Source organism: Podarcis erhardii (genome assembly GCF_964252035.2).
Source record: "Podarcis erhardii genome assembly, chromosome: 8".
Classification (NCBI taxonomy): Eukaryota; Metazoa; Chordata; class Lepidosauria; order Squamata; family Lacertidae; genus Podarcis; species Podarcis erhardii.
Window position 1 is genome coordinate 55,485,851 of NC_138499.1, and position 19,188 is coordinate 55,505,038.

The 19,188-nt window shown below is 40.5% G+C and overlaps 1 long non-coding RNA gene across 1 annotated transcript in view; it reads left to right on the forward strand.

Annotated features, from left to right (window-relative positions):
• The window catches only part of LOC309349310, a 349,787-nt gene that overhangs the window by 276,881 nt on the left and 53,718 nt on the right, over window positions 1-19,188 (forward strand). The window lies entirely within an intron of this gene.

The following is a 19,188-nucleotide window of genomic DNA, read 5'->3' on the forward strand; positions in this document are numbered from 1 at the left end:
AATAGGTTTCCGCTTGCTGTCATATATGCCCTTACATATATGGCAATTAAATGCTTGGAAAGGACTGCCATACCTATATTTCAGCACCTCCGGTGCATGAATATGAAATCAACTTCAACGTAACCCATCCGCCATTTAAGGCTGAGCATCTGATTACAGAGTTCCATAGAAAGATCTGTCAATATATAGCACACAAGACCAAGGGATGTGGGGCCGAATTTCCTTCCCCCACCTTTTTAATGCCCGTAGTTGTCAACCAGATCACTCAGATGTGCTGCATGCGAACCAAAATTGTTGCTAAGCTCCCTGACATCTCTTTTTACTCATTCCACCTGCCAAGATGGAACGCACAGGTCTCGGGGGAAGCAACAGTGTCAGCCATTCATTATACTACAGAGATTTTGTTGAACTGAATACTAAACTGCACAGCAGACGGATATTGTTTAAATAGTATCTTTGATGGGGATTTTAAGTGAGAAGAAATACTACAGGGGTTCTCTCATTACTTACAAAAACATCCCCTGCATCTCTGATTACTGAAGTGGCAGCCTCCAAAGATGTCTCCAGGCATTGCCGTGAGGTACTTGAAAGCTTAATGGTCTAAACCCCCTATAAAACAGATACTGACTCAATGAAGTAAATAAACCTTCCTATCAAGCAATGTTTTCTTTTCTCTGTATCAAACACACACCAAGGATGCACCCTTTTAGTTCCCAATAACTGTTTTTGCCGCTCTCAAATATTCCCCCCCTTTCTGCTTGTAATTGTGATTGCTTTGAAGATGTAGAGATACCATGTAAAAATATTTATTTTTTCTAAATGGCACATTTATCTTTAGGTTAATTGTAACTTCTTTTTTACTTTTTGTATCGTGTTTATTTGATTAAAGTAACAAAAGTTTTTTCAGATCTTGATTTTGGAAATATTTCTTTGAGTATATCCCGTATCTCTGGAACTATTTCCTAAAACACCAGCATGATGATGTCACTTTTCTTCTTTCCTTCAAATCCCTTCTCAAAAAAAAAATCACATTTTTGTATAGATTTCAGTACAACCCCATAGTTCCCATACCTACCTACCTTAACTAAGCCAAAGTATAATGATGTTTGCACGTTACATTCATTGAGTATACAAGCTGTGTAGCTGTGTACACAATTAGTAGAGCTGAACACTTGTACAGTATAGTTATAGAATGTAACATCAGTAAGAATATTTATTAGTTCCTTTACTCATAGAAATGAATTGAAGTGACTCACAAGCATTCAGTACTTAACCACTTCACAAAAGGAATATTGATCGGGGTGGGGGAAGACTCATACCTTCTATTCAACATGGTATCCTTTTATTGACTTTGATAAGACAATTGAACAGGGTTTTCACTCTCCATTGACTAATGGAACCTTATGGAAAGGCACTTTCATTTGATTGCCTTTCTTGGAGAGTCTAAAACGACAACCATCAGCTACTATTTTAACTTTTTTAAAAAAATATTATACAGGCTGTGTATGCAATAGTGTATAAATCACAATACAAATCAACAAGTATACACTCTCACACAAAGACTTGTACATATGTAGAGACAGCTTGTATCTGTGTTCAGTGTAGCATGTGAACAAGCCTTATATGTTTCTAAAATGAAAATACATTCTTCCCCTCTTTACTTTGTCTCCATTTCCCTCCACTGTGCTGAATTATAGAGACTTGGCCTTTTCTTCTTTATAGCTCATGCTAATAATGTACAGGGATTCTGCCTGTTGAATCTGGACAACTAGTTGTAACCTTTTTGCTCATAGTAGTTTCTAGAATGGCTCTCCCTTCATTTTTACAGGATAACCTTCATGTCTCCAATGCTAATCCTACTGAGCTGGGAGCAAGCCCGTTGAATTCCAGCGTAGACATGGTTAGGATTGTACACAATTAACACAATGGTAATAACAAAACATGGAGGGAAGTCAAGGGGGTAGTTACCCTTAGAGTTACTGCTTAGGTTGAAAAGAATAGTGATTCATCAATGGAAGCTATTAATCCAAGCTATGGATTAACTAAACTATTAATCCAAGCTATGGAAGAACTATGTAATTTTTTAAAAAAGAATCTCTAGTAGTTCTCTGATGCCAGTTTAAAGTCAAACTTATACAAGGTCAAAGGAGTCAAAGACACTTCTGCTTAACTTATATTTATGCTTCCTGCAGACCAAGTTGAGCTTTCCAAAAGAAATAAATCAATAAAAATGGACATAACACAGATAAGATACATGGTTAGATGCAGCTTAATAGAACTGGGATCACTAGGAATTTAAAAATGAACACATTTGTCAATGCCTAGCAAACTTTCTCTGTGTCCCTGAACAGCTTCTTCCTACCTTTACTCAAATGAGACAAGCTGTAAGTGAATGGAAATCGACTCATCCACTCTTTGCAAGTTCTCATCCACAACCTTCAGTGAGCTGTGGTACCCAGGATGATAAACCTCCCCATCACTCCGATAAACATTTTCAAGAATATATCAGCCACTTCAGAATCCATCAATCTTTAAGGCTTAAATATTAGTTCCTTTTCAACCCTGGCAACTCCCAATAATTTCAGTCCTAGTGTCAAGCTTGCAAATGGCATCTGGCAGCAGCTGAGGGTGCCTCTATGTCATTTGCAAGGGAGCAAAAAGTAAACTTGCAACAGCTTGTTTGTTTATATGAATGCTTCTCTCCTTGCATGCAAAATTTGTCATGTTATAACTCTGTGTGAAGCGTAAGGTAATTTCCCCAACATATGTAATGAAGTTCAGACTAACTAAACATAGACCTGTTTGGTAGTTTATTTTTGACAGAATAAAATGGTTGTCCCCCCCCCCCTTCAGTAAAATAGCCTGATGTTTCCTACGTGAATTTAAAATTATTTCAGGACTGTATAGTCTTTTCTTCCATTACAAGTCCCAACTGCTTATTGATTATGAAGAAGGAGAAGATGAACGATAGCGATACAGAACCAGTTATTTACAGTGGACCATAACTCATGCTGACCTTTCAAAAAGCAAGCAGAAGGTCCCGAATCTGTACTTGGCAATTTTTGTTGAATCATGAAAAGTATCCCACTTGAATTGGACAGGGAAAGAATGCATCCAAGGCAAGAGAACATGGAAATGGAAGGGGAAACTTCTCGTTCCTAGTAAATGTGTTGATTTCTGTACAGTCCAGAATGGTGCAGAGAGCTGCAACTTTTAGGAGAAATGTTTAGGATGTTGAGTTATCAAAGAGCCAATCCCTTATGCTTCCCATGGCTGGGATGCACACCAAGAAGTTTGGGCCAGGTCAGAAATTTATGTGAAGTTCATTGACTTGGTTTCATTAAAGGATTTCTCTGTCTCACTTCCTAGAGCCCTGGGAAGGCACTTTCTACACAACTTCCACCTTAGTCTTCCACCTGTGCTCAGTATTTAATGTCACCAGATCAATCATCCATACAGTAATACTCTCTGAAACACCTGTATCTGGTTAGCATTTTCACCTCCCCAAGATCAGCAAAACTCTTCCATGTGATCTCCCTGGAGGGAACCTCATTTTCCCTGAGCAGATATATCTCATTATCTGCCATTTACAAGTCCTGTTCATTCTCTGGATTAATTGAGCAACTACTCAGTCAGTTTAATTGGCCTTCTGAGATTCACATGCCCCCTCTTTTAACTTAATAGTGAAACATTCAACATGTTAGCACTTTACATTTTCACGGAACTAAGGAAATATTTGGTCTCTGGGAAGTTATGTAAGCTTCCTATGCCAACAGCAAAATATTAAGTTCAGTTCACCATTTACACAGTTCAAATGTTGTGTCATATGAATCAGCCTGGGTCCAATTTACAAGACCCTTTGGTGTTGATTCCCTAGACACACCAGATGATAGCTTAGCATGACATCACAAGCCTCATGAAATCATGTCAAGCCAATTCTCAACACATGTGACTTGCCTATCTCTCAGTGTACTGATCTAGATGGACGAATAATTTGTCTGGGTACGAGGCAGCTTCCTATGTAGTTCCTAAAAATGATGCATATATCTTTTTAAGACATGAGTGTCTGTGATTCTCCTTTCTGTCAAAAGCTTTTTGTCACCATGTTAAGCATCAAATATGGATTTGTGCTTTGCTCGTGGTACTTCTCTTGCATTTGTCACGCATAATATACCTTTCCAAAGGAGCCTCATTTGTCTTGGAATCCATAGTTATTTTCAAGTGAAATGATTGAGGAGTTGCTTTAGCATCACCAGGGGAAAAATGTGTTCTCTATTGACTGAAGAAAGTCGCCTCTCTAATTACTGTACTCAGATCCATGGAATCTCTGCAACATAATTGTCGCAACAAAGGGTGACCAGAAGTGATGTGGAGGCTGGCAGAGGTAGCTCCAGGGTATGCTCCTATTCTAGGATTCAGACTAGGGAGGGAAGAGATTAGGACAGTCTCACTCCAGACTAGCAAAGAAACTTCAGGGCCACTCTATGAGGCAAAGTGAAGGGAGTGCCTCGGGCGGCAGGATTTACAGGGGCAACAGTCTCCAAGGAATGCACCAGCCACTGCTGTAGCTGCGCACTCCTTGGAAGAAGGGTCAGCAGCTGCCCCCACCCCACGTGCCACCTCTACAGCAGCCTCTTGGCAAATAGGAGGCACTACTGGTCTCTTCCTACCCCTATGAAGGAAATGGCAGGAGTTCCCCGCTCAGTCCTCCTGCGCTCTGCACCCACCCAGCATGATTCAGGCCCCTTTCCCACCCCCAGCCATGACAGCCCTTGGATTCCCTCTTCAACCATCACATAAGGCTGCTTTTGATTCCCCCCTTGTTCCCTATGTACATCTTCCCTCACCCCTTCTTCCCTGGCCAGGAGGGAGCCATTTTGTGGTTCAACTCAGGTGCCAAAATGTCTGCTATTAAATAAACAAAAAGACGTGGGAAAATCCAGTTACTGATCTCCGATAGTATGACTTTTAGTAAGTCCAGCTCTCTGAGTTAGGGCAGGTTGCCAGTAGCATCTGCTTCCACAAGAGTGCTTTTGTAAAGTATTACTGTGAAGGCGTGGATATAAACAAGGAACATTTAAATGGGTTGGTCACAAGTCTTTTTCAGAGACACCCTCCACTCCACCCCACCCCAACTAGGGTTCTCTATATATTTCCCATTTATGGGCTAAAACCAGAACAATGTTCATGGAGAACCAGTTTATCCTTCTTCTTTCCTGTGTGTGTGTGTATGCACATCTACACACAAGAAACCTAAATAATTCCATACAGTTCCTAACAAGGATGAAAAATTAGCGTAATTAATGCCTGATAGCAGCATCCATAAAACAGTTCATAAATCAGAGCAACCTGAAGTCACTGTTCTGCAACTAGCTTAAGGGAGGTCTATTTTGGAAAGGAGGAGAAGGACTAGCACATGTTTCTTCAAGGGCGCTAGTTTCCGCCTGGAGTCTTCACATACTGAAATCTACTATAGGCTCCAGTTGACGCTCTGTATATTCACTAAGCACACTGGAAAAGTTGTCATAAGTAAGGGGAGAAGTATATCGACGCATATTATCTGCCAATCTGTTCATGTGATTTTGTTCTAAATTGATTGAAAATGTTGGATTGAATGTTAGTGTTGTTAACATTTTGACATCTGTGTTGTAAACCACCCTGAGATAATAACTGATGGAGGGGGTGTCCTATGGCAAGATCTTATGAGATGAGCAGCTTAGATTGCACTGGAACTCCAGCTCAGCCAGCTGATTCCTGGCTCAGCCAAGCTCAGTGGTTGTTCAGCCCCCAACTCTGGCTCAGCCAAAGATACACCAGGGCAACTTGCTTTTCCCACCTCATCCAAAGCTAGCTGAGCTGAGGTTGGCACAAGTCTCCCCAAAAAGGTGTTCCAGGGCAGGACCAGAGCAGGGAAAATTTAGGCTGGATCCTAAGCACTAAATGGTTTGTTTTCTCTCTGCCAGGCAGCAGTAGAGCAACAGCAGCCCCACTGGTGAATGGGGGTCTGCATGTGGTATGACTTTATGCCAGCTTAATTTACACCAGTTTTTTGTGCATTCTGATTGCTCCAAAAATGAAGTTTAGATGTCAAATGAGTAGATGAATAAAGACAACTGGGGTAGAATCTACACACATGTTAAAAACGTGGTGAAAATGCTTTTTTAAAAGATCATTTTGAAAAATGAACTGAATTTGCTATAGCTCACAGACGCCATCTAGTGCGACAATTGTATATTGCGCCTTACAACACATTCAAAACGTTTTATTTGCAGCTGCATAGCTGAGTCCTGGGGAGAAGGTAGGCTTTTGTAGGGTGATTATCAGTGCCTATATTCTAGCCACCTGCTATTTGCAGACATTAATTAAAATGCATATTTTCTCTGCTCCTCTTTGAAGAAGGGGTGCTTTGAGACTCCCCCGCCCCATTCAAGGTCCATGACAAGCATTCCACCAGCTCATTATTGATTCTGTTCTTTGTTTTACTATCAGACTTACAAATACAAATTCTTCTTTCAAGTGGTAAATAATTAAACTGCAAAGACATTACAATACTCTGAGGGCCAATTTGAGAGCAGAAACTATTATACTTAAAGAGGAAAGCTTGAAGTTACGGACACCAGCTTGGGTTGCCTCTGTTAGTTTAGATTGTTACTATTTCTTCTCAATACAAATACCTCTTAAGTGATGCTGATTATGTGGTAATGGGGAACAGTAAATAACTATTTATCTGTCAAAGAAAATAAATACAATGCTAAAACTTCCTTTCCTGCTCAGTTGAAATCTCTGGTTATTTCTGCATCTAATAAAGAAACATGGTTAATTACTTGACCCAAGACAAAAGCAGGACATGTAGTCTCAATCAAATAAGTGGTACTATTTTCGGTGTAGTTAAAGCAGTGCAGATCCCCAATAGGGATACCATAAACTCTCCCTAGAATTTTTAAATATGCTTTCTAAGTAGCATTCTAAAAGCCAAGCACGTCTACTTGGAAGTAAGTCCTATGAATTTCAGTAGCATTTATTACAATTGAGAATATTCTGGGTTGCAGTCTTAGAAGCATCTCTGCAGTAACATTTGAGAGACAGTTTCACCACCATTTCTATGGAACATGGGTAGGCAAACTAAGGCCCGGAGCCAGATGCGGCCCAATCGCCTTCTAAATCCAGCCAGCAGACAGTCCGGGAATCAGTGTGTTTTTACATGAGTAGAATGTGTCCTTTTATTTAAAATGTACCTCTGGGTTATTTGTGGGGCCTGCCTGGTGTTTTTACATGAGTAGAATGTGTGCTTTTCTTTAAAATGCATCTCTGTGTTATTTGTGGGGCATAGGAATTCATTCATATATATTTTTCAAAATATAGTCCGGCCCCCCACAAGGTCTGAAGGACAGTGGACTGGCCCCCTGCTGAAAAAGTTTGCTGACCCCTGTATAACGGAGTGTATTGACAAGGTCAAAAGAAGGTTGTTAGTCAAGCCCCGCCTAATTCAAAGGAAATTAGTCTCTGCTGATCTAAGCAAAATGTTAAAATAACATCACACCTAACATTCTTTTAGGGTGGCTTCCATACCTGTTATGTTATTGTAGTTCTTTTTAAGGATTCAAAAAACTTCAGTTTTCAAAACTGATTCAAGAATGGGGGAACTTTTCTGTTACTGTCACCGTCAAGTCAAGTTGTTTTATTACAGTCAATGACCAGTATCAATATAAAAATACCAGTTACAAAATTGACCGCCACTGGAAAGCTTAGGTGCTAATTAGGGACTTCCGGGTTAGCGCCTCCGGCAATGGCGGAGCTCCTCCGATCGGGAGGAACCGGCTCCGTGAAAAACAGGGTCTGACCACCACGGCGACGGCGGAGACCCTTAGAAATCACAGACGAGAGAAGTCTGTGAACCTGGGATTCGGCTGGCACCTTCAGCGCCCACCTACTCGCGGGGAGACCCGGTATCGGGAATCCGGAGCGACGTGGGGTGAGAGGTGCAGTGCTTTGAATCGACCGCTTATTTCACGGAGCGAAGCCGCATTGCTGCTGTCGGAGAGCGCTGACTTTTTTCTGTGGACAACTGGATTCCAAACAACAACCCGTGAGTAGAACGGGAAATTGAGCTTTTAAATAATTTAATTTGGCACCGAACGGGGAAGGTCTAAACAGGAAGTCCACCTTCCCTTTCTGTGAATAGACTGAAGCAAAGTAGCTACTAACTAAGGTTTTGGAAAGTCTCACGTAAAGGATTAAAACTCCACTGATTGAAACCATCAATTCTGACCAAGTGAACTTGCAGGAGAAGGTGGAAAATTAAAGACTGAAGCATTACATCTCTGAACCTGGGAACGGTTTGCAAAAAGTCCGACAGTAAACAGGACAAATTTGACAGCTAGCTTTAACTTGACAGCTAGCTTTAATTTGACAGCTGGCATTAATTTGACAGCTAGCTTTAAAAGAAAGACATTGTTTCTATTGTCTGCTTCTGCACTTAAAAAGAAGAAAAAGTAACTGGGAACTGTTATTAATTTACTTTTGGAATTGTGCTCGAAAGGATTGATACCAATTGAGACTGCTTCCCTCTAGAGGGAGTTTTGGGACATTGTTACAAGTGTGCAGCTGCAAAATTGCTCTGAAGATAAGGACTGTGAGAAACTAGTTTTGACCTTGAATATCTTAAGAATGTCGGTAAAGGAAGAAGTAGCGTCTGTTCTGAATAGGACAATTTATCTGCTGGGAAAGCTGCATAAACAGATAGATGCCATGGCTACTAATATTGATATCTTGGGAACAAAAGTGGGCATCAGCATAGAAGTTGACAAGAACCCGGCACAAGAATCTTTCTTAACTGAACAAATTGATGAATTAGAGAAGGAGAAAGTTGCTGTTGTTGAATATAAAGCAAAACATGGGGGAGCTTTAACCCTAAAGAGGCAAATGGAGGATTACAACTTGAGGCCTTATATGACTGTAATTAGGAGAAGCCAGTTTTTGAAGATGGGTGCCTGGCCTGATCTGGAAAAGGGAAAGTGGAGAGATCCCTTTATGCAGGGATCAAATGACTTTTGGAATATGAATTTGAGCCAGGAGGAGATTGGAGCTTCGGGGGGCCTTTGGACTTGGAAGAACTGTGAAACAAGGTTTGGAATACTTTATGGGCCCTAGCTTTAATTATGGAAACCTGGCAGAATTGTCAAGAAGGAATATAAGCATCGTTGGGTTGGAGCTCCCCCGAGATCTGCTTTTTAGCACCAAAGATAATCAAGAAGATCGGCAGAAGGGAAATGAAGAAGAGTTAAGAGCTTTGGATATCAGATATCCAGGTTGATGGACGCTGGGAGGTTGATGGAACTGATGGCAGGGGCCAGGACCGGGGAGGGGAGACGGAGGAAAGAAATTGGGAATTTAAAGTGTATATAAGGAGATTTTTTTAAAAAAAAATTAATGAGAAATGGAAAAATCGTGGAATGAAATTTTTATGACCCTAGGGGAAATGTCTTAAGAGATTAAGTTCAATATATTAGTTTTAATGAGAAACAAGATTAAATAAAGTAAAAATGGATGATTAATTGGTGAAAGAAGAGAATGTTAAATTACAGTATATTAAGATAAATTATTAGGATAAAAACAAAGATGAAGGATTTGCAGAAATATCTAACTGAACCAGAATACAAAGAGGGGAGGTGTGAGGAGGTCAAGGAAATAAGTTAAAGAAGGAAAGTCATGTAAAGGTTTGATTTGTTTTTTTCTTGATTCTATGCATTTTTTTTTATTTTTTTTTTGTCTGTTTTCCATTTTTTATCTTTTTTCTTTGATGTGACTTGTTTTTATGTATTGCTTTCTTTTTGGGTTTAATTGGGTGTTTTTCTGTTGTTATCTTTTTTATTACTTATGTAACCTTTAAAATTTTAATAAAAATCTTTTTAAAAAAATAGGTGCTAATTAATGGCAGGTAGGATTTATTCCATTAGTTTGTCTGGCCATAAGTAGCCACCAAGCATGATTGTAAGTCATTTCTGATTTATTCTATAGTACCCTTAAACCTTTGAACAATTCTTTTTTTCAATTTTCATGCTTTTTAATGCAAGGCCTATTGAACCTCTTCTTATTATGGGTTTCTGATTGGCTTTATAGCCTGACCTCGCTTTCATTAGGATGCTACTTTTGCCTACAATCTGTAGATAAAGATAATAGGCAGAAAGAGGAACAGCGGTATGGGTGAAAAGGAATCTGCCTCTGGTCTTGGTGCCTCCAGACATTTACAGCATACAGTATGTGCATGGATAAGTGAGTTTGGGATAGGCATATCTTGGGCTCTCTTGGCTCAGTCAGGGCTCAGCTGGAGCTATGGTGGTAAGTCCAATAACCCATCTGAGCCAGGGCTATGCTGGCTTATCCAGGGCTCAGCTGACAGAGCTTAAGCTGGTGGAACTTATGCTGGCATAAGTAAAAGAGTGGGGGTTCACCTAGTGCTTTTTTTCTAAAAAAATGTTTAGGAGTACTCTCATTTTCCTACTCATATTGAAATACGGCCCCTCAATGAGCCCAAACTTAGATCCACAAAATGTTTAGGGGTATGTGTACCCCTGCGTACCCCCCAGAAAAAAGCACTGCTTGCACCTATTCCAAACCCATTTCAGTTCAATCACACAATCTTACAACCCCTACAGAACCCACACCAGCTGAAAGGATGGTGTAAGTGAAACTCTGTTTTAAAGGCTTGGTTTTTCCTCTGGCCCAGAGAGCAGTAGCACTGCTCCTGAACAGAGTTTGGAATGGGGTAACTCATGCCAGCTTATTTTAAGTGAACATACATTCCACTGGTTCCCTCTGTTTAGGATGGCTCTGACAAACGCCTTGGTGTTACTTCTGGATAAAGAAGTTGTAGCCATATATATACCTTGGGAAAACTCCCAAAAAAGTAAAAAAATCATTTCCTCATGTCCATGAGCAACATTGCTCAGTCACTGATTACACATACCATAAGTAGTTTTCATATTTCTTGTTCTGCTCTGTGTTTGTGATCGTGTTCTATGGTAGAAACAACATTTCAACAGAGAACCGTTAATTGTTTATTACATTGTCTTCTATTTCATTGATTTCTAAGTCAACTGAGACTTCCTTGAGGAAATCAGTAAATGTAATTATTATTAATACTAATGATAATTTGAAGCTAAACATTGAGGGAACATGAGTATATTGATGTGTAGAGTGGGCATACTTCAAAATACACAGAACTCTTCATCAGAGAGAATGGATAGATCACAGAATCACAGTTTGAAGGGGTCACAAGGGTCATCTAGTCCACCCCCCTGCAACGTGGGGCTCAAACCCATGACTCTGAGATTATTAAGTCTCAAGCTCCACCAACTGAGCAAAAAGCAAACAAAAACATACAAAGCCACTCCTTCCACCCCCCTCTGTTTGTTCCCATCTGCCTTTCTTGGAAAAACTGTACAGATTCCATTTTATTACTGTTTACAAAACATGTTCAAATGTTCTGCATTTCTCTTGAAAAAAGCATGCAAAAATGAAGCCTTCCCGGGTAATTGTGAAAATTACATTTTAATTATATACCTCCACTTCCAGTTTTTCCTCACGTTGCTTAGAGAAGGTAAGCAAGAGGAAGAAATTACAGAATATTGCACTCACACTAATTATGCAATTTAACTTACTTAATGTTGAGGTGCTCTGGGTATCATAAACAATCCAACTCCCTCTGAAGAAGCCACTAAACATTTTCATGCCCGTGTGCTTGGCACATCGAGCATGAACCATAAAAATAAATATTGCTCTTACACCGTGTGGTGGGAATTATGTACTTCATGGTAGAGACGTGATTTCAACAGAAAATTCCCTAAGCGTGAGCCAGAGTCAATACTGCTACTGAGCAAAAAAAAAGAGAATCTGTGTAAATGGAGACATTCACAGCCAACTGCAACCTGGTATAGCCCCACAACCTTAAATAAATGTCCCATGTAAGAAATCTGAGAATGGTAGCCCAAAATGCTTTTCCAGAACACTGTCTCTTGTATCATTCAGTGATATCTGAATATTTGAATATCTAAATATCTGCAGATAACATATAACCAATCATCTGGTTATATTACCAATCATCTGGTTAATATATAACCAATCATCTGGTTATCAGCCTTCATACTGAAATTTACATGTGCAAAGAACAAAAAGATTCATGCTCGTTGTGTTAGTCCTCTTTCTAATTCTGCTCTTTCGAAACAATAACACATTATAGGTTTGTTTGTGTTTCAGCTTCAACAAGAATTCTTCAATGTCTTATCTGTACTTTAATAGGGACAACAAAAGAGAAACCATCAAAGTCTTCTCCTTTACTAAGGAAGAGACATGATGGAGACCCCTCCAGACACCTATGTAACTGGTGTTTTAAACTAGTCTGAAAGAAACATCACAAATATCCTTGGATACTTTCATGACTTAACATGGATAGAAGAATAAGAGCACAGGGGGTCAAAGTGGGTACCAAGGATGGAAGAAAAATGTCATGACTAAAGGCATCCACTAAAGGCCCAAGGTGCTTTCTGAGGATGTGCACGGCCGTGTCCTGTTCAGCTGCGCTCTCCACACCCAGTTCCAGGAGCTGATATGGCTTGGGAGGGTATGTGGCTGGGCAGAGTCCCAAGGGCCAGGCAGAGAGTTCTGGGGGGCCACATTTGGCTCCTGGGCCTGAGGTTTCCCTATCCCTGGTCTACCTGACCAACAGCAGTCTCCAGGATCTCAGGCAAAGGTACCTAATATTTCAACTGGGTTGAACCCTGGGCCGCCTTTCTGCGTGCAAAGCTTGTGTTCTGACACTAAGCTCTAGGCATTCCCCAGGCCAGAATGCTTTTTAGATCACAGTCTAAATATTCTAGAAATCCTGATGAATTGTGTGGAAACCTTTTATTTCATATTGCTGTCAACAGTTATTCAGCAACTGAGACCTCTGTCTGGCTCATTATTACCAAAGGAAAATTCATATTTCTGGAGGAGAAATGTTAAATATCTTTTTTCCTCATATCCATTGCAAACATCTGCTTGCGCCGGTTAGCATATTCACAAAGAGTGTTACAAATCTTCAAATTAGGACAAAAGGACTAATACACAAAACTGGGAATGCTGCCATTGTATTTTTCTTTTAGGTAAAAACAACAACAACACACAAAAAACCCAGCTCATTTCATCTATGCTCAGATGTTTAGAGTTAAAATTACAGTTCAAGTAATATTGAATCGGATATTGAAAAGCCACAGCGATTTGCAAAAGAAAATTAAAAAATAAATCTAAAGCAATTTTAGAGGCTTTGGGCTCCAAGATTAGGAGTAAGCTCCGATATATATGGGGAACAAACAGAAGGATTATTTCTCAATAAAAATCAATCCAGGGCTAATCTTAGGGCAGCATTTATTTTGGTTTCTTCCTCCTCTACCCCCACCTCCAATAGAATGCTTAACATTTTAAGTTTAAAAAATCAGCTCTGCCCCTTCAAAAATTGAATACACTTCCATTTTCAGAACACAACTCAAAATAATGTGACTTGATCCTATATGTGTCATTTACTCGGAAGTAAGTTCCTCTGATTTATTATCTGAAGTGGGCATACAATACAGTGAGACTTCTCTGACACACACAGGGTCATAGCTTTTTGAGCCATGTCAACCTGGATCCAGGTCAGCTGCAATATAATGATGACAGTTTGGTATAGTGGTTAAGAGTGGTAGACTCCTAATCTGGTGAACCGGGTTCACTTCCCTGCTCCTCCATATGCAGCTGCTGGGTGACCTTGGGCCAGTCACACTTTCTTGAAGTCTTTCAGCCCCACTCACCTCACAGAGTGTTTGTTGTGGGGGAGGAAGGGAAAGGAGAATGTTAGCGACTTTGAGACTCCTTCAGGTAGTGATAAAGCGGGTTATCAAATCCAAACTCTTCTTCTTCTTCTTCTTCACCCTAAATTGCCATGATGGGTTACAACAATTAAAACACAGCATTCATATTAAAACGCCTAATATGACAAAGGGTTTTAAACAACCCAAAATCTGCACTTGTGGTCTAACATCCTTAGACCCTTTTCCCTTTGTTTCTTTTTCAATAGATTTTTCATGTGCAATGCAATCTGATGCATGTTTGCTGAGAGGGGTTTCATGAGACTGCTAAGTGAGTGTCCATAGGATTGCGACCTGAATCTTATCATCTATACAACCATACCAGTTATAGACTCCTGAATGCCTGTGCTTATGTTGACACCTACAGAAAAGAGGATGTATGGGCCGATCAAAAGAGATGCTACCTGGCTTCCTTAACGGAGGCAAAGGTGTGAACCAGGAGTGACTTGTCTAGCAAAGTGGCTGTCACTGCCACTTATCAGGATAGTATCATGATGGGGGCTGAAGGTGCATAGCAGCACCAGATTGGATCTGCTGGTGCCCTCACATAGCCCTGACCTTACCGGGCCCAGACTGTGGTCAGGAGGGCAGCAACACAGTACCATCCTGGCATTCTGGAGGTCCCATGCCTGATGAGAAGGTGGGAACCACTCTGTTTGCTCATGTTACTAGAGGACAACCAGTGTATGCCTGCTACGTTCTTGCACTTTGTGACTAGGCCAGAGCTCTTCAAACAAAATGTGAATTTTCTGAGTCAGCGTGCTGGGGAAATAGCAGAGGAATGTGCATCCTTAACAACGTTGCTTATTATTCTTTGTCAGGACCCATAACTTAAATAATCAGTTGATCTTTCAACACTTTCAACTAAATCTATTTTTAGTCTTAATCCTTTTTTTAAAAAAGGAGATTGCCTATCTTGTTTCTCCACAAACTAGATAAAGTATAATGTGATTTTCAGCATCTGCACAAATGAAAATCTTTTTAAAAACTGCTTTTAAGCTGAATGTGTGTGTTCCTTCATCACACAGCTTTCATGGCAAATGCCATTCCTCCCTCTCTTTTTTGAAAGAAAAAATCCATTTATGCTGAAAAAACCCACATTTGCATTTTATTTATTATGTTTAAATACAACTACAGAGCTGCAGCACCAAGGCAAACAAGGCCGATGAATTGTGCTCAGGTATGTATAAAGAGGAGGCACGAATTGTTAAAAAACAACAAGCAAATTTAATTAAGAAGGGAAGTTCAGAGGCACAGCAGAATAGGAATTAGTTTCATGACATGCAAGTAAGGATTTAATTTCTGAAAAGGAAAGACATCCTTTTGTAACAACGTAATTATCAGTGCAGCCAGAAAATCCATTTGCTTATAGATTAAAATCTGGATAAGTGGCTCCAAATGTGCGATTAAATGCTTCAAACACTCAGCCATGGAATATTTGACAACAATAATATCCGATGGGACATATCAGAAAATATTAGGATCAGATCCTCTCTCTGATCTTCACAAGGCTTATTAATACACCTAAAGATAAAAGCCAGATTTGTCCAAATCCATTTGGATGTGAAACAGGGCCAGTGAGGGGTTGAGCCTAGGGAGCGGGTGTCGTGTGGGGAAAGATCTGCATGCCTGATAGAAAGGTTTGAGGGCCACATTTGGTCACTGGGTCTAAGCCTTAAATGTAGGTCCTTTGCTTCAGGGAACTAGATGCAAACACCTATCAGAGTGATGCTCTACCTGCTTTTTGGCCCTGGCCTCTCTGATTCCTTCTTTAACCAACCATCATTCTGTAGCTCAGCTGGAGAAAAGAGAGAGCTATTACAAGAATGATAGCACTTTATATTTAGGGATATTTATATAAAGACAACCTTTTTTTTCCTTGAAACTCCTCAATAGAGTTGATTGTTTTAATGCTCTATTAACCACACAAAATTATGCTTTTCCCAGTAGGATTTTTTCCTGGAACACAATACTGCAGCAAAGCCTTTATGGTATATTACAAGTTGTAAAAGAGCCTAATTAATAACTCAGTGGACTGGATTCCCTACAGGCCTGTCGGCAGAGCTCTAGTGAAGTCTAGCACATACTTAAAAGAAAATGTGCATCTCTCACTTCAGTGGGATATTTGCACATTGGTTCCCAGTGGACTGCACCCAGAAAGTTGGGCCCAATATTCTCTTTTCGACGAACACTTGACAAACTCCCGCTGTGTTTCTTGCCACCAGCGGCTAACTTTCTCACAACACGATACTTGCAGATTAAATAAAACTTGCCCACACTTAACTATCTGGGTGCAATCCTGAAGATCCAACAGCTTTGACTGCTTCATCATTTAAGCATTGAGATTATAGCCTTTTTCTTCCCGATTTGTCAAGCACAGCAGATGCTCTTGCTTTAATTAATAACTAGCATTCAGTGACCCATCAGTCACACTGACCCTAATTAAAAGCAGCTCAGAGAGTGTACATGTGTACTTTATCAATAGCGGTGGGAAGTGATGAGCGTCAGCTGCTGAAGTACAAGGTGTCATGTGCTTCAGACTGACCTTTTTAACAGAATATGAGTACTCCCATGGTATGGGCTTGTAAGACACTACATTTGGGCTCATCAGATCAACTAATCATTCTGTGGCACTCAGGTGGACCATTTCAAATGAATTTAATCTAGAAATGTGGAAAAACACGGGATGAAGTATCACAAGTAGCAAAAGATTAGATTTTGGTTCATTCTTAATGTCAAGCTAAGAAGGTCAGCCACAATGCTTTAAAATACAAGTATGAAAGTTGTGGCTCTCTAGATGTTGTTGTACTACAACTCCTATCACCCCAGGCTATTGGCCCTGTTAGTTGGGGCTGATGGAAGTTGGAGTCCAACAACACCACAAATTCCATAAAGTTCCATACCCCTAACTGAAAGAGATGAGCAGTGCAATGCTGTACATATCTCCTCAGCTCTAAGACCAGGTCAACTGGACTTACTTCTATGTAAGTGTATATAGGAGTACAACCAGTGGCAGAGGAAGAGGAGTGTGGGGGGAGCGCACGGCCTCCGGCAGCATGATCCCGGTGGGGTGCCATCACAGCTGCCCCCCCACCCTTGCTAGGCGCCACCCCCCTGCAGGCTGCATGCCATGCCCCTGCAGGCAGCGTGCCATGCCCCCAGGATGTGCACCAGCCCCGCCCCGCCTGCTCTCCACCACTGAGTGAAACCAGATTTTTAAAGAGCAAAGCAATTTAGAAGCTCTGGAAAAAAGTACAGTGGTACCTTGGGTTACATACGCTTCAGATTACAGATGCTTCAGGTTACAGACTCCGCTAACACAGAAATAGTACCTCGGGTTAAGAACTTTGCTTCAGGATGATAACAGAAATCACACGGTGGCAATGGGAGGTCCCATTAACTAAAGTGGTGCTTCAGGTTAAGAACAGTTTCAGGTTAAGAACAGACCTCTGGAACGAATTAAGTTCTTAACCCAAGGTACCACTGTATTTGGAAATACTGTTATTCTCTAGTTGAGGTTACAAAAGTACTGAATAAAGCTATCGAGGAAAAGCTAGAATTTCTTCCTCAAAGTTTAATTTACAGGTTTTTAAAAATATATCTGCCTTTAGCAGATGTCAAACGCTTTCCAGGATATGACACAGTTATGTCAAGAGAAAGTAAATTATTTCTGCTCTTGGTTGGTCGGTTCATGTCAAGCGCTGACTAACTTTCCATTTTTCTTTATTCCTGAGACATCATTCCTGCATTTGTCAAAACCAGCTACAAGTTGACAGGCAAGGAGGTTACTGAGGTGGGAGACAGGATAAGACACTTTCTAAAAGAAAAATAAAGAAAAAACCTCAATGTTCAAAGACATTTTGAATTGTTAAAAACCAATGAGAAACATCTCAAGACTGAAGTAGTATGTCCTCACTGAGTGCCTTCTGCTCTATCAAATGAACAACAAATTTGTTACTAAAAGATGTCAGAAATTGAAGAAAATGTATTCACTATGTATGAGTCTGTGCCAGGGGGAGTTGCTTTTGAATATGAATGTTCAGAACAGAGCTAAACATGATCTAATTATTAACAACTCTTGACATGGAAAAAAAATCATTCCCTAAAGCAGTGAATATTAAGAAAGATGTTGCTTAACTGTTCCATTGCAGAGGGCGTAGGGAGCAGCTGGCTTAACTCCACTTTTATTGAACAGGCATCAGTGTAATAAAATATGAAATCTAGTAAGAATGCCTAAGTTTAGAGATACATTTCCATCAGAATGCATGCCAGGCCATGAGCATAGTTGTCTTCTATCCCTCAAACAATTTCATCTACGTATCTTTGCAAACTGTCATGTCAGGATGCCTAGCTAGGCTGTCGCATTATGTCAGATGATAGTATGACAACTTTTACTTATCAGATGACGGTGTGGTCGTTTTAGAGCAAACCCAGCACAAGGGAACAGAAACACAAAATTTATGATGTAATCCTGGGCACCATTCCTTGGGAGGAAGTGCCACGGAAACCAAAAGATAATTTCTAGCTGAGAATACCACCTGATGTTGTATTGTAACGATTGGCAGCAAATCCTAGCACCACATTGCCAAACCACAATTGTTGCTTTTTAAACTTCTTATTGGCTCCTGACTCATAGACTCCCACCCAGTGAGAGTCTACTCAATATTGATCAGGCACCGTAACTACAGCAGTTGTTCTTTTATTCAATAGCATTAATTCATTTCCTTCCCCTAGAACCAGCAAAATCTTTAATAGCCTTGAGAGAGTAATCATAATCAAAATACAATTATGCAGTTAGTCTGTAAAAGATGGCATGTTGTGTTCAAGCAACTTTAGCAGTCACAAAATCAGAATGTGATTCTTACATCTCCCCATATGAAGCATTTGACAAGCTCCGCTCACCTTAATACATAGTGCAGCATTTGCCATACGGTGCTGACTGACGCCATTGTGTCAGCTTCTTAATGGTGAGCAAGAGATGCCATGCTCTCTCCCATAGCAAGAATATTTGAATTTGACCCCACTGCAAATTAGGCACCTTCGGGAGGAGGATAAGACAGATGAGCATGTAAAAGTTAAGGACTAATTTTTGATCCGCAAGCTTAAGCTGGGTTTTGTCCCTTTTATTGCATGGGCAGGCGGAGTCCCCTGAACCCCAGGCAACCCCTGAGTGGAATAATGACTCAAGACAACATGCTATGGGATTTAAATTGGCCACAACTTTATTAAGTTTCAGATGTAGGGAGACCTTGGCTCAGGCATTGGGCGTTTATCCTTCCCAGTCCCCAGCTGGGGATCTGGGGGA